This window comes from Corvus hawaiiensis, chromosome 1, assembly GCF_020740725.1.
Source record: "Corvus hawaiiensis isolate bCorHaw1 chromosome 1, bCorHaw1.pri.cur, whole genome shotgun sequence".
Lineage (NCBI taxonomy): Eukaryota > Metazoa > Chordata > Aves > Passeriformes > Corvidae > Corvus > Corvus hawaiiensis.
Genome location: NC_063213.1, coordinates 64,538,620 through 64,553,187, shown reverse-complemented (window position 1 = coordinate 64,553,187; position 14,568 = coordinate 64,538,620). Strand labels below are relative to the sequence as shown.

The following is a 14,568-nucleotide window of genomic DNA, read 5'->3' as shown; positions in this document are numbered from 1 at the left end:
GGACAAGTTAATACAGCAAAAGATGTTTGAGGAGAGGAAATGAACAGAAGATTGAGATTGGTTTGCAGACATTTGAAAAAAACAGTCATAGTGAAAAGCCAGCAAGCCAGTCTGCTTTCAAATATGCAGTCAGTGCATTTTGGTTTGTTGATGATAGTGAGGTAAGTGGACAGCCAAGCTCACATTGACACAAGTGACTGTGAAGTGATTAATACTTAAGATACCAGACGCAGAGTAAAGAGAAGTGAAAGATGTAATTGAGAAAATAAAGAACATGAATAGTAATGCTTTTTGCACCTGGTGAGAAAGCCTGTATTGTTGACATAGTGTGATAGCTACAGATGGTTACTTGGAGTGGAAATTCGTGAGAGGCAGTGGCAAAATACAAGCATTTGTAGGACTTTTGTGAAGAAGACCTGATTTTCAAAGGTGCTTTCAAGCCAGGAGTATTCAACCCTATAAGTCAGTTGGAGAAGGTGGAAGATGAAATTTTGTTCTTTCATAACAAATATGTTAATGATAGCAAAAGGGTACTCACTAGTTATTTAATCAGTGCTACTTCTCTACTATAGGGGTTTATTTTGAGATTATGTTAGGTAGTTCTCTTGTCTTAAAAATGAATTATCAGTAAATTTCAACTTGTCTCATACTTCACAATTTCAGTAGATGTTTAAATGTAGCTAAATAAATTGGAATAATGAGCACAATAATTAGGAATTTGAACTGTCTGAGAAATTATATTCTAATCTGCATAGAACACAAGCCAAACACAGGGAAACAATTCACGTGTAACACCTATCAGCGCAATGATGCAATGTATATATCACTATCAAATAACATTTGGAGTTCTATGCCTCTATGATCCCACTTCAGTTTTGTTTGCCTTGGAGTTAACAAATTATTAAATCAGAAACTCAGTAACAAACCTTGCATAAATGCCTGCTCAGACTTATTCTAGAAGAAAAGGCTGTGATCTTTTTTGTCATTTAGAAAGAATTAAGCAACGACCTTGATAAAGCGGTAACTTCTACTTTCATGTTTGAGACTAGTGGCATTTAGCAAAGTCTCAACAGCAAAGTGTACTAAAAAAATTATTTTTTCGGTATCATGCAGTCACCTTTAGCAGTGCTTCCACCACCATCTCTTTTAGCCCAATTATCTTCCTCATGTATTCTAGCATCTGACAAGCAAGCAGCCCTGAAACGCACATCACAGTCCATGCTTCCTCTTTAATTTTCCAAATAACATTCAGATCTAGGTATGATCTAATAGGATGCTGTGGATGTTGCCTTCTCAGAGAAGGGGTTACAGGCCTGAGAGGAGCAAAAATATCCACGAGAAATCATTGAACTTGAATCCATGTTTTCCTGAAAAATGAATATTTTGCTGTTTTAATGGACTACCAGCTTCTTCCCACAGGATCATTCTTAATACCAATCTCTCAGCCTCAGCAAGTCAAGCTCTCATGTTCTTCCTGCTGCATGGCAGCTCAGGGGCAAGGAGCATATACTTCTTGGAAGAACACCCTTCAGGCATTCAAACGTGCTCTATTCCCACAGCACTTCTAACCTCTTATGAGATATGAAGATCCTGTGTTTGCTCCGATGATATCTTACCTACACCTCGTGCTCTAGTGTGGAGACAGGAACTAACCCATTAGGCTCTAACGCTCTTCTCAATAAATCAAAATGTTAGCATTCAGCCTAACTCCTTTGGCAACTCTGGATGAAATAAGTTATCCTGCAACAAAACCAAGAAAAGTTGTTGAAGTAAATTGCATGTGATTTTTTTGCTCTCGAGAGCTGCTATATTATGTGACTGGGGAAAAAAGAGGGGATTTTCAGGAAACAAAGGCTAAGTAAATATAAACATAAATCAGATAACAAGCGAATGTCAGTATTTGTTGGCTTATTTCAATACAGGAATTTAAATTGACAACTTCCTGGGCTGCAGATTAAATGGTTACAGAGGATGCAGATAATCTTTCATGCAGAGCATGCTGGAGGCTGGGAATTCACTCTCCAGTATTTGACATACCAGTGTTAATCCTCATGTTAGCTCTTGGAAACTATCCAATCCAAGGTAAACAGCCTGCTTGTCTCTTAACAAGCATCTGGACAACAATTTACAGCAATCTCAGCTTCATGTAGGAGGGATGCTGCCTAAAGTATGTGTGCTATTTTCTGGATGGGACACTGGAGAAGATTGAAATAAATTTTACTGAATGAAGTTAAACAAAAGTTTTCAGCAAATTACAAAATTATTGAAGCAAGTTCAACATAATCAGATAACTTTCCTAATGAATCATACACTAGAAATTATTTTCATGCTTAGCCAAATCTGCATTTATGCTTTCCAGGTATCATTCTCAGCAGTAAATAATTACTATATTCCTATGCATAAATGACCATTTTAAATTTGCATGCATCAATTTTTTTAATCAATATTTTTAGAACACTGTAGTGCCATTCTTTCTTAACAGATACTAATTTCATGCAAGAAATGTACCTTATGTGAATGTAACTTACCCTATAAATTCTGTAAACTAGTATGAACATCTAAAAATATTTAGTCCCCACTTCTTCAAAACTAGCTCTTAAAATTACACTGTTCATAACCACCTTCAATACTGGGTTTGGGTACATGGGTTAGAAAAGAAGACCTTTGTTTTTTCCCTTTCCTCATGGATTTATTGATCCTTTCCCTGTCACTGCCTAGTTCGATTTTAGTTGTCTCAACTCATTTTATCCGGATGATAGTGTCCCCAGGAACTGACATGCTCATAAACTCTCTGTTATTGTATCACTAGTTTTTAAAGCAGGACTTAAAATAATACAGAATTTTAAAAATTAAGATACAGAGTAACCACTATTTAGCTGAAACTAGAAGGGATTTTCACCAGACAGAATTCATAGCAGAATCCCCACTCACTTCAGGAAAAAGAAATTCAGCAAGGACATAGTAAGATCTATGAGAAATCTGTATTTACACTCGAAACCACCGAAATTACATTCTTGCTGCCTTTATAGTAGGAATCAAGTAAACACAGAGAGAAACTGTAGATAAAAATACTCCTATGAATCCAAAAGTTGGTGACTATGATTCATAATTACTAATCACTTCCTTACTATAGGCCTGTAATTTTTTTAAGGACTAAGGTTAACCATAGTTTCTAGCATTTCTTGTTTCCTGTTCTTTCACGAGATTAATAACTGCAAAATATTTGTCTCATTTTAATTGGCCAAAGAACAAAAAAATGAAGATTGCTCACCAAATACTTTTTCCAGACTGTAAGACAAACAAGGTTAAAAAACAGGAGGAAAATTAAACAACAGGAGGGGGAGTATGAGGCACTGTTTAATGCCTTTGGCATTATTTCTTTTAGCAGTGAATGCTAAGCAATGCTTCAAACTGAGATCACAGTTGAGCAGACAGAAAAGGAAAATATCATTTTGTCTGTGAAGTTCTCAGAAGCATGAACCTGTCAAGAGGTAGAGAAATAGGTCACATGAAAGTTAATGAAAAGTAATAAATGGAATACATTGTGCCACAATGCTTCATCTCAATTAAAAGTTCACTTGCTGAATGCCATTTAAATTGACAGATACCCAGCTCTTATCAACTTGCCTATTTATTGTCTTTGCATTTATAAAGGCTGCTGTTTATTCCACTGGGTAACCTCTGGAATCCTCCTGTTGTGTTTCTTAGTCAAGTATAATTGAAGTGCAAAGAAGTGAAATGCCAGGATTCATAGGAAAATGTTTCATGGGAAAATGTTTCCTTATTACAGATGTTCATGTGCTTCAGAATAAACTGACATTAGAGGAAGGCTGGATTTTAACTTCTGGCAGTGTCTGGCATCACACTGGCAGGAATTAGTGATTGCTTTTTGACCACTGCAATGCCATCACTTCAAGAGGCAGCTCCAACACCCCTTTTTAAGAGTTCAAGACAAAAAAAAAAGAGTAGTTTGGAAGGCGAGATAGGGAACATGTAATATCTGCATGACATTCCACACTGCTGCGCCACAGCTTCCCACACAGAGGCATGATGACAATAATGAACTTGCTGAAAGGGCTATGCTGTGCTTACTGTTGGGTTACAGCTTCAGCACTGTGTTACCCTGTTGCAAAAGGTGGGTTATAGTTTCTAGAGGTGACTTGACCCACTTGTAGATGAGACAAAATTTTGTAGCTTTTATATGGGAGGGATATCTTAAGGCTGAAGCTGAGACACAGAAGAATACCAGAGGTACTACTAAAATTGGGAACATGACTGCAGCATGCTGAAGAGAAAAAGTGAGGCATCAGAAGGATGCACTTTTTAAGTTGCATGTGAAGTCTCATTTTCTCCAAGACAGCTGTCTGTCTTAAGCTTCATGTTAAAGTATTTCATCCCTCTTCTTAGGTTAAGTACTTCACAAAACTCACTTGTCTCAAGGTGGTAGTGGGAGACAGTGTCTCCATAATTGATTGCCCATAAGTCCTTGACCTTGCTCAGGAAATGAGAGCTGTGGTGCATAGTTCTCCTTCAGTGCCAGGATCTCAACCATATTTCCTTCAACTCCACAGTAAATGCCTGCATTGTGTGAGAGTTGTGGAGCACCTTACACTTCCCATGTAAGAGCTGAGCTACCAAGAGGGAGTCTGACATTGCAGGAAGGGTCCACTACTACAAGGTGGGAGGGAAGAATATTGATTTCTGTTTTGTCATCCAAGGATGGATGCCAGAGTGCCACAAGCACACCGAATACAACAGAAACACACAGGGTGTTTGGGAGTTTTACTGATCAGGAGCAGGGCTGTGGCAGATTTTGATTATTCTTTGTTCAGGATGGGAAACCCGTGTGCGTGTGCAGAAGTCTAAATGTGGGCACCAAACACTTCCACTGCCAAAGTGTTCATGGGATGCTTCATTTTAGGCAAATGTGCAGGTGTTTCAGGCACGGTGGGAGGCTGGAATACATGGGAGACTTTCAGAGTAGCCTCACCTTGGGGGACACAATGCATCTCAGTGGCTAAAAACAAAATGTAACTCAAGAGATTCATCAGAAAGGAAAACGAGCTCACAGTTCAGTGGCTCCAGTTTACATCAGATCCAAGATCAGTGCTGCTCTGACTGTCAGGCTGGCAAATACCAAATCCAGGAATACCTCTTACGATTTGTGCAATTACACAAGTATGCAGACATATTTTCAGAGAGATTATATATGAAAAGGAGAAGAACTGTTCATCCTTATCTCACAAACACATAAATGTACACTGCTACCATGCAAACTAAATTAGTTGTGTTTGGAATTTAAAAAAAATTATACCTGTGTCTGAAGGTCTGAAGCTGAATTAGCTGCTTACATTTAACTGTCCCAATGTCTTTCTATTTTAAGGACTTGAGCAATAAGGATCTTGTACTGAATTCTTGCTGATTCTTACTTGTTCAGCATAGTTGAGAAATTGAGCTCTTTGGGTAGCTGTCTCCTCTCCTTACCCAAAGCCTCAGGCTGTTAAAAGCGTGAAAAAGAATGCATCAAGGGTTATTTTTAAAATGCTTCTAAGTGGAATTTGTGCTCAGTTAATATTTAAGTACTGCCTACAATGCACATAATAAAATGGGAGCGTGCTTTAGAAAGCCCTGATTAAATGTGCATGTCGGCTGGTGCTCTGCTAGCCTAATGCAATTTGATTTTGACATAATGTAATGGAGCACAGTGATGAAAAACAGCAACCCTAATAAGGCTCCTCTTTTCACAGCTTATTTATTTTTGGCCACTGAAGCAGTGTGCTTTTCTATCCCTCTCTTTCAGAGCATGTAATCTCAAAATAATTAGCTAAGATGACTTTTCCTTGTTCTTAATTAAATGAAATCTAAGTAACAGACTATTACTCTTACATTGCACAGCCATAGGGGCATAGTTTCAACTCGAATATACTGGCAGCAGAGAAGTCAGCTGAACAATGGGAAAACCTACAGCAGCAGCAACTTTACTGAAAGGAAAGCATTGCACCAACAGGACCTGACTGCCCTGTAGGTGCTCAGAAGAGAGCTGGCTGTGTTCCATGCTGTCTCAGTTGCCTGCTCTTTAGCATCCAGGCAGATCAGACTGTGCTGTGACTTGTATAAGGTGAATTAATGTTCAAAAGAGAATTGTATCAGGTTACCAAATTAATTTCTGCATAATTCTGGTTTTGAACACAGGTTTCTAGGGTGAAAGGCTAACGCATTAACTCAACACATCAAGCACATCTCATTATGCAGAAGTTAATGTTAATACACTCAATTTCCTACATTTTTAAGGATTTGATGCTTTCGGGGACTTTTTTCATCTCATGCTAATTGTACAATTGACATCTTTTATCTAACATGTAGTTTGTGTCAAAAAATTCCTTTCAACAAAACAACCATCAGGCACTCATGAAATGTCAGATCATCTAGGAAGCAAGGGAAGTAAGTTGTGGCAGAATAGAAGAGGATGCTATTCTCAGTCCCGGTGGGCAGCAAAGCAAAGCAAATGAGAGTTACCCACTGAATTAAGTGCATTTACTCTTGGAAGAAAACTGCTCTCTCACTTTAGATGTGGATGCAATTATCCTCTTTCTCTCCCAGCCACATGTATACACATGTGGTGATAATCCTGGCCTTTACAGGATGTTTTTTATGTCACTGTGGGGAAAAATAAAAAGTAAAGAAAAAAAGCTATAAATGTTCTGAACAAGCACTCATGGTATAAAAGTGCTAAGCCACCAGGATAGTGAATAGTCTGTGACACTTGAGCCTCAAAGACTTTAAAGGATGTGTCCAAGGCCATGTCTGAATTACACTGTGCTGAACCAAATAAGATGGTTCGCAGCAATAACTTCACATCCTGCACAGAGATGTAGGATGAAGTGTTGGGAACCTTGATGAAATCTGTTGCTGACATTTAAATAAATTAATGATGTACTCTGTATACAAACAAGAGAAGCTGATGTTTCAGCAGTGATGGGCCTGATTAGTTTTTAATTATGATGAAGCTAGCACTTTAATGGTTTGTGTTGAGCTTTTTAAGCCAAATTTTCAGTAAGCCTGTTCATGTGGAAGCCTAATGCTTTTACTGGCATATTCAGCTATGTGAAGGTATGTAGAGTCTGGTTAAATTTAAATTGGTTATCAAACCCATGCTCCTGGATTTTCCCACCAGCAGGCTTCGTGCAGGTAACAAACGTGCTCCCTTTACACCTGCACACCTGCTTCCTTCACAAATAAACCACAAATCTGAAGGAGGACAGGAAATGTGTCTGTGTCTCTCATGGACATGTTACAAAATGTCTAGCAGCTTAATACACACAAGCTGAGAACTGCCTCTGGCTCAGTTAATCTAGACACAGCCTAGATTAGACATTTTCCTGTCTGCTGCACTTGCAATGAAGGGTAGTTTCTGTCGTTCTGTGATGGTAGCTGCGAGGTAACTGCTATTTTATGAGAGCAATTGATGCAATGTATTAAGAGAGCAATTTCAACATGGATACATTATTGCTATTCTTTTTTTATTTATCACATTTATAGATCTTGATATTGACAGTCTGAAAAAGAGTGGGTACTTTTTTGTTTAGAAAAACCCATCTATTTTCATATAGCAAAGGGAAAACAGGAATGTTAACCCTGTCTGGTAGATTCAAGAAACTCATTGAAATTCATACTATTTTATGATACTGTGGTGTTAAGAAAGCATTAGTCTTGACCAAGACTACAGAGAATTGGTTCCCATGTCATTTCTAAGTGACTGTTAAAATGCAGATAATTTATCTGAGTTGGTGAAGTAATCTCAAGTGCTCAAAGGGAAGATGCTAAGCCAAATAAGGGGACAGTTATTAAGTTGCTCAAAAGGCAACAAAATGATAATGTTCTTTTACTTCCTTGCCTCTCAAGTGTTGCTTTCAGCCCCACAAAGCTGGTACAGACAGAAATAAATTAGATGGTTTATCATTAATCAGAGGATCATGGAGTCATAGAATGGCTTGGGTTGGAAGGGACCTTAATGATCATCTAGTTCCAATCCCCCTGCCATGGGCAGGGGCACTTTCCACCAGACTGGATTGCTCAGAGCCCCATTCAGCCTGGCCTTGAACACTTCCAGGGATGGAACACCCACAGATTCTCTGGGCAACCTGTTCTAGTGCCTCAGCACCCTCACAGTGAAGAATTTCTTCCGGATATCAAATCTAAATTTCTCCTCTTTTAGTTTAAAACCATTCCCCCTGCCCTAACACTACCTGCCTGTGTAAAAAGTCAGTCTCCCAATTTGTATAAGGCCTCTTTTAGTACTGAAAGGCCACAATGTGGTTTCCCCAGAGCCTTCTCTTCTCCAGGCTGAATAACCCCAGCTCTCGTAGGCTGACAGATATAATATTAATATACCATTTGTGCTTATTTGTATTGAACTGCTGTATTAAAAGTGATAATGTGGAATTTTAGTGTTATATTTCTGTATTACAGCAAATAAAGGTTCTGAAATGGGAAAATTGCCAATTCACCTTCCTGTCCGGAGGTAGGTCAGAAATAATTTTTCTCTCTTACTCGATAGCAAAAGTCACAAAATAGTTCCCATACCCCAAAAAATACATCTAAAAACCCACATTAAGTCATTGTGAGGATAGAGGCACGTTACAACTCCACTGTGATCCACTTTAAATAAAAAAGGTATATTATGCTTTGAACATACAGGTTTTTGCCAGCATAACACTCATGAATGCTGATATAAGTTAAGTGTCATACTTGTAGGGGATAGGGTATTTTGGTTATAATCTGACACAAAATGTATTTTGCATTTTGTAGGTAGTGAAATGTCCCCGAATTTAAAGGCTGTGTTAAAACATGCCACATTTGGAATCAGGATCTTGCATTTTGTCCACCTGAGGAACAGATAATTGTGTTTCACAAAATTCAAAAGTGACAAGAACTATGAAACCTGACTTCATAAGGATGTCTCTTGTGACTGGATTTGCTAACACCTCACACAGGGTCAGTTCCAGGTGACAGTCTTCCCAGCTGAGGTGCCTGCAACATATGGACTGTCTCATATAGACTCCCCTGTGCCTCATAAGGGTAGAGTTCCTATTACAGTGGGCACCCCTTTCACAGCTCAAGCTGCCTCTTCTCTGCCTGCTGGAAACTGTGTAGAGCACAATGCATTTGAGACAACTACCTCTTCCAAATTTTGAATCATTCAGACAACTTCTGCTAAAGTCAGCAGGCTCAGATCAGATAGGCACAGAGAGGGACACTGTCTAAGTCTTGTTATGTTCTGAAACTAGTTAAAAAGGGGCTGCCATGCATGCCCCAGTAGGAGTCTGACAGGACAGACCCAGTTTCACGTTCCTCTGATCAGCTGCAATGCACCTCTCACCAGTTCCTGACAGACAGTACAGCAATGCCATGAGATGGTTAATTACAGAAGGTGCAAGTTAAAAAATGGGAAAAAAAAAAAAAGAAAAAGTATCCTTAGCTCCCTTTAGCACCATTCCCCTTTTCCTTGTCTCTAGCAGTAGAAGTGTACATTGCTAGCTGACACTCAGTCACGCTCAAACCCTGCAGGACAAAACACTAGTGTTTTGAACGGTGTTATCTCTTTCTGCTCTTTCCCAGCATACCATGTTACCTACCCAGCCAAAAGAAGGATTCCTTTACTTCCTGCTCTGAGGTACTAGGATATACATAGCATTTAAAATGCAATATTAATTTGAGTGGTTGCAGATTGCAGTACATTTAGTACTTGAAGAGAATTGTACCTGTGCAAGTAAGTCACAAATGTGGTGACAGATACTTTTTAAGAGAACCATGTAAGAATGTGTCAAAGTATTCTTCTTTTACAATGCATTAGAAGAAATCCTACTCTGGAACTGCTGAGAAAATAATTTATCCTGATTTTTTTTAAGCCTGATTCAGTCCTCTTAACATAATTTCCTGAGCTTTGAACTCATTGAGTCTTCTAATAGTGTCCTTAGAAGGGAAGGAGGTAATTTTCTCTCTCACTGCCTTTAGGAGATCATCAATCATGCATTACTCGTAAGTATTAGCATTGCACCATTTGCCTTTTTTTTTTTTCTTTTTTTTCTCTAAAGAAGCCTAATCATGCATGGAGAAAGTGCTGTAGTGTAAAAGTTTCCATTTATAAATTGCACAGTCTTTGTGCAGAATTGCTGTACCTCCTACAAGGCAATTTTAGTATAAAGCCTGACAATGATTCAAATCTCTAGCTATAATACATTTTTTTATAACCTTTCCGTCACCTGCTGCCACAACACATTTCTATAACAAGCAAATTCCATGGATGTTATCATGACAGATTTATAAATGAGCTGTGCTGTGATCATGTCACAGAATATGTGCTTATTAAGCCAAGGGGTGATGCAAGTATTGAGCTATCTGAAAAGCCAAGATACTTCTATTTAAATCCCAAGAAACAGGCACCAAGATATTAAGAACTAGTTTGACTGAGCAGTTTTCAACATTTGCATATTCAGTTAATTTCAGTATTAAAACACTGTCAAATTAATATACTAGTCTTTTCTACTTGAAAAGCAGATTACATCACATGAAATGCGATGGTATTCGTCTAAGTCCTCAACTGACTGTCCCCACATTACAAAAATCTATACTTACTTTTTCAAAAAGAATTGCAATTGGCAGTAGGTGATGAGAAGAAATGAAGTCTGAATACTAACTGTATCCAGTGGCAATAAATGTCCAGGAGGAAAGCATGAAATAATTTCTTAATCTCACTGTTCATTGAAAATGAAAAGCAGTTCCATATTAGGCATTAGTTACTTCAGGAAAACAAATCAGAGCTGGAACAAAATATCCCTGGTGCATTCCTCCTTATTTACAAAGTTCTGTTTCTTGAATACACCATTGCACAGCAAGAGACAACATCTCTTCGCCATTCCAAGGCCCCACAGCACAATGTTCTTGGTTCAGGATCACAGCCCCAAGGACTTCCCACTTTCTTCTTCCATTACTTCCACATACCTTTCCATTCAAACAACACCCTCTGAGCTCCATTCACTCCTGTAATACCCATTTCTAAATGGCCTTACACGAACCTTAGCTGTGGGCAGTTGCATGCCCACCTTTCGCCATAGGAGATATTACTGTGTCAAAAGATGCTTATTGGTTTCCAAATGTTTGTGGAAAAGGAACACATCTTTTCCCACCGTGGTTTCATTACCAGTCTTTCATGGGGTATATGTAGTAGCAGCAGCAGGGAGCAGCCTACACTTGAGGCTAGCAGTCTCACAGAATTACTGTGCAAATACGACTTAGTGCTTTCTCCTCTTTCATGCAAGACTTGAGTAACTGGCACTGCCTCATGCCTGGCAAAAGACTGCTCTGTAAATCCATTCTGAGCAATAAAGAAAAATATAAGTAAAATGCACATGTTCACCAAGTCTGTTTTTTAACCTTTTGAACTCTAGAGAAGCTTTTTAAAGCAATCAGCTCCAAGTGCAAACGATATCCTGCTGCCACTTATCCTCCTTTCCCAAGAAACCCATTTGCAAAGTATTATTTGTTTATTTCTCTCAGGATAGAAATAAGCACTGAACATGGGAATGTTAATACACTTCATAATGATAAACCAGGGGTTTAAACGAGCACAAAAACTTGCTGAGGCAAAGCAAATGATTTTAAAGCTCTAATAGGATTCCTTGCATGAATTTGAAACATATGCACATAAAGCACTGACCCAGGACATTGTCACTGCTGTTTCTATTATCATTATGACTTTGCAAGTTCTGTCTTATTAATGAGCATTCAGTGCAGTGCTTTACCTATTGTGAGAGTCGCGGTACCTTTGATGTCCCCCCTTCTTCTGAGAACCACCCCCTATTAAATATAAAACTGCTGTGAAATGAGGTAATACCACACATAACAGAAAAAGCCCAGAGCAAAAGATTTGTGTATTGACAAGACAGTCCATCATAACACAAAGACACCTGTGCTGCCTGAATGACCAGTAGCCATCCAGCATGGGCCAGGTGTAGTACCTCCCCAGGCAAAGAAGTGAGATGCTGAATTACCCCTACCAGCATTACATAAGAAGACTCACCTCAGGGAGATGGAAAACAAGAGAAGTGAAGAATCACTGTTTATAAGCATGCAGATATTTGGTGTTCTTTCCCTTTACAGCCAGTGACCCAAACATGTACATGGAGAGCACACACAAAAATCTTCCTCCCGGCAGAAGAGAAAGGCACTGGTCACTGCACCAGGCTAATGCTATGGAAGCACTTAACCTGACAAGGGAGGAAGGTAAAGAAGAGCCAGCAAACAAGTTTTGTTTCTGTAAACAGATGCCATCAAATTGTGCCTACACAGTGTAAACCTGATTCAAAGATTAGATTACGAACTACTGCAGGAGGTTTGGATTCCTACTTAAATTTTGCTGATTCAGCTTAATTCCTGGGGTTCCTAAGGATGGTACAGCTTCCATGGCTCTGTCTTTTCTCATCCCAGAGGCATATATCATGCAAAGCTGTATGCATGAGCAGTCTGGACTGGACTGTGCCTTCAGCTGCACAGGTCTTTTTATCTCCTGCAGTACTGTCAATCTCCCACAGGATGGCTGATGCCACTGGCACTATTGATGAAGCATCTTGCCCAAATACGTCACTTCTGTCTGAAAAAACAAGTTAGAGAGATTTCCTGGAAATGATAGTGTATCTATGCAGAGGCTCACATGCCTGGTCCCAGGGAGGAAAGCAATCTATGGCAGTACACAGATCGGATGGGATCCTTACCATGTACACCTTCTCAGACCCATATCTTTTTTTCATGGAACTTTCTCAGTTCTTCATATCAAGACAGTGTAATTGACCCTGCCAGTCACAACTGCAATATTTCAGGTTTCTTTCTTCTTTGTTTGGCTCCAAGTTCATCTGCCAGGCAAACAGGGATGAAAAAAAAAAAAAATTATGAGCTGCTTAGCAGGAAACTTTATCCATTCAAACCAAATCTTCAAATAGTTATTAAAATGAAAGCTTAACTTCTCTTTCCTTCTGCTGAACAGAAGCAGCCTCAGTGAGAAAGTCACTCTTGCCTATTTACAGAGAATATTTTTCCCATTCTAATGTTTGTTTGCTGTTTCAAATGCAGCATATAACCAGTGAGCAGTTACATTTTGTGCCTCTTACAGAACCCTTAAGTGTTGAAATCCCACAGCACATTCACTGCTATGGAGCATGCAGTTTCTAGCCTCCACCCAAACTGATAATCTTTGTTTTCCACATCCGTATTCTCCATCACACATAAATCTTTGAAGCTGTCTACACATATAAATGCTAATTGACTACTGCCTTACCCAAAACTCATGCACAGTTTCAATGCAAAGGCTTCCACTGACCTCATGGATCAGAACTGTGATATACAAAAAAGACTCACAATGGTAGATGTACCTGAAGAAAAACTCTGTTTAAGTTAAGTGAATGAATTATCTGCCAGCCAATTTTACTAAAAAACTCCAAATGTGCAGGATGATAGCTTTATGGATCTATTCTTTAGCCACTAGCTTCACAAGGTGTCAGGCTTGGCAGAATTATTCATCTGCCAATCTCCAAACAATTTTTCCTAAGAAAACGAAATAAATAAAAAAGGCTGACTGCATACCTAACCAGGTTTTTCAGATACAGGAACCCATAAAAGCATGAATATTTATTATAGGAACCTGAACAAAGAAGTGCTTTTACCATTAAAAAGTGATAGTACTTGAGAGAGCTATGCCTGCTCCATTTTCTAGTTTATAGGCAAACAGAGATTTCAGGCTGTTGTAGGAAATATGAAACAGATTTGATTTACAGGTATTTTTTGCTTTTAGGAGTTGTGAAAACTTTGCAAATGGAAGTTGTTTTTCTACCTCCCTTGTTGCCATGAGTCCCTAGTGTAGGGGAAACCTGCAGGTCTCAGAAAGTACAGGTGCCACTGGTACATTTTTATTCTTCTGACTTTTGCATGGCAATCTTCTTTTATTGGAATAAGCAAGACCACCACTGAAAAGTATACTCATTAATCTGTGTAACAATGACCCTTCTCTTTTTTATGTGTTCACTGCAGTTTAGGAAAAGAATACTGAGACATTCAGTAATAAAAATTTTCTGAATTTAAAATTTAAATAGTTGTTGAAAAAAATGTTGAAAAAAGTGCTGTAAATGAGATCTTTAGGTGGAAAAAAGCCAAACTCAGACTTGGAGTTGTGCTCAAGTAGAGCCTCATTCCATTATGAATTAAGAGGTTTTGACTTCCAGAGAGAACATGGCATAAATGACTTCTTATGTGTCTGCTTCAGTTTATTTGTAATTGACTGACTGACTGGCTCTGCTTGGACTCTCTTATTTCTTTAAAATTTTAACTACTTATTATTTGAGCTCATTTGTTTGTAACCAGCTTTATCTTTCTGGAAATGTGCACAAGTAGCATACCCACACTGTTTTTCAAAATTTTATTCAAAGACACAGTACTCACATCCAGAAATAACACACTTCTATGGAAATCTGTTCCAGTCCATGTGGCTATGCTAGCAGGAACTTTTGGTTTGCTTTTTTT

General features: G+C 38.7%; 1 long non-coding RNA gene across 2 annotated transcripts in view; it reads right to left on the bottom strand.

Moving 5' to 3' along the window:
* The window catches only part of LOC125328178, a 59,293-nt gene that overhangs the window by 26,928 nt on the left and 17,797 nt on the right, over positions 1 to 14,568 (bottom strand). The window contains exon 1 of one of the 2 annotated variants that reach the window (XR_007204582.1): positions 1,617 to 1,726. The exons of the other annotated variant lie outside the window; for it this stretch is intronic. This is a non-coding gene — a long non-coding RNA (uncharacterized LOC125328178). Of the gene's footprint in view, positions 1 to 1,616; positions 1,727 to 14,568 lie in introns of those variants that run through there. 2 annotated transcript variants of the gene reach the window in all.